Below are 2,269 nucleotides of genomic sequence, written 5' to 3' on the forward strand. Positions count from 1 at the left end.
GCAGCTGCATCTGATTTTATCAGGTGATTTTGCATCCTGCTCCTTTCCTGAATGCATTTATTCGTTCAAACAGTTTATTGCTGTGTTCTAGTGTTTTTTGTTTTTTTAACATATAAGGTTATGTTGGGGGTGGGGTTCAGTGGCTCATGCCTGTAATCCCAGCACTTTGGGAGGCTGAGGCAGGAGGATCACCCAAGCCCAGGAGCTTGAGGCCAGCCTGGACAACATAGCAAAAAACCCATCTCTACAAAAAATGAAAAAGTTAGCTGAGTGTGGTGGTGCCCACCTATAGTCCCAGCTACTCGGGAGACTGAGGTGGGAGAATCACTTCAGCCCTGGATGTGGAGGTTGCAATGAGCCACGATCATGCCACTGCACTCCAGCCTGGGCAGGAGAGCAAGACTCTGTCTCAAGAGGTGGGGGGCGAAACATGTCATTCACAAATAGCAACACTTTTCCTCCTTTCCAAGTCAGATAGCTTTTTAAAAATTTGCCTAATTACTGTGGTGCAAATTTTCAGTAATATATTAAAATAGACATATTGAGAGTGGGCACCGTGTAGCCTCGCATGGGTATCTGGGTGTTTGAAGGAGCAAACATCTCCAGTTTTTATAAACTAGTTTTATCAGGTAAAGACCTCTTGCGGGGTCCTTGGGCTGATAGGATCTCCTCTTGAATTGCACAAAAGAGAGGTTATAGCTGGATCACAAGGCTGCTGCTGGGTCTACAGTGGGGTCTGCCTTTGGTGTGCCTATTACCAGGGACTTGGGAAGTCAAGGATCTTGTCTGGTCCCCGGGCAGACTGGATTGCCTTGAGAACTCTGATCTTTATAGGGCAGGCTCAAGGGCAAGGTCCTGCGGTTGGATCCAGGTGGGCCTGATACCTGGTGCATGGATGGATTTTGGCTCCCACTAGGTAGTGAGCACCTCTCCTCCCAGTTCACTATGTCAGCCTCTGGGTGCGAAGAACTGGCCATGGACTGTAGCTGTGTGGGCTGGAAATGTGTCACAGTGCTTCTTAAGGGACTACAGCGGAGGCCAAGGTCTGCGGGCCTGCCTCCATGGCCACAGCTGTGTGTGTCTCCCCCAGCTATCTCAATGGGCAGGACTGTTTCTGGATCATGGCTAAGAGGGGTCTGAGAGGGTTACCGGGTTGCTTCAGGATCTTCAGTGAGACCAAGTTCAATAGGTTATTTCCCGGTCTTGAGTCAGGACCTTGGGTCCTCCAGTGTGCCACCAGGTGGGGGCCTGCTCTCACAATAGTCCCCCTTGGTCTTGGGTGCGGAGACAGTTTTATAAACCCAACTGCTGGCAAGCACCATTCTACTTTCTGTGAGTTTACTACATATATGTGGAATCATACACTCTCGGGCACTTTGTTAGTGTCTTCCTTCACTTATAATGTGGTCAAGATTTATTCTTATTGTACTGTGTTATAAAGGTTTCCTTGTTTGAGGCTGAATAATATTCCATTCTGTGCATATGCCCATGTACCACGTTTTCTTTTTCTTTTCTCTTTCTTTTTTTTTGTAAGACACGGTCTCACTCTGCCACCCAGGCTATAGTGCAGTGGTACAGTCTTGGCTCACTGCAACCTTTGCCTCCCAGACTCAAGTGATCCTCCTGCCTCAGCCTCCTGAGTAGCTGGGACTACAGGCCCGCACTAGCACACCTGGCTAATTTTTGTATTTTTGGTAGAGGCGGAGTTTTGCCGTGTTGCCCAGGCTTGTCTCAGGCGATCTGCCCCTCAGCCTCTCAAAGTGCTGGGATTACAGACAAGAGCCTCCTTGCCTGGCCATCTGCCACATTTTCTTTCTTCATTCATTCATCAAAGGAAACCTGGGTTGCTTCGACCTTTCGGCTTTCAGGAATATTGCTGCAATAAACATGGGTGTGCAGATATGTTTTTCAGGTCCTGCTTTGCATATTTTGGATGGATATCCAGAAGTGGGATTGCTATATCATATAATAATTCTGTTTGAGAAACCTCCATGTGGCCGGGTGTGGTGGCTCACACCTGTAATCTCAGCACTTTGGGAGACCGAGGCGGGCAGATCACCTGAGGTCAGGAGTTCGCGACCAGCCTGGCCAACATGGTGAAACCCTATCTCTACTAAAAATACAAAAATTAGCTGGGCATGGTGGCGTGTGCCTGTAAACCCATCTATAGGGAGGCTGAGGCAGGAGAATCACTTGAACCTGGGAGGCAGAGGTTGCAGTGAGCCAAGATCACACCATTGCGCTCCAGCCTGGACAACAGAGCAAAACT

This window comes from Colobus angolensis, unplaced genomic scaffold (assembly GCF_000951035.1).
Source record: "Colobus angolensis palliatus isolate OR3802 unplaced genomic scaffold, Cang.pa_1.0 Scaffold40, whole genome shotgun sequence".
NCBI classification, from domain to species: Eukaryota; Metazoa; Chordata; class Mammalia; order Primates; family Cercopithecidae; genus Colobus; species Colobus angolensis.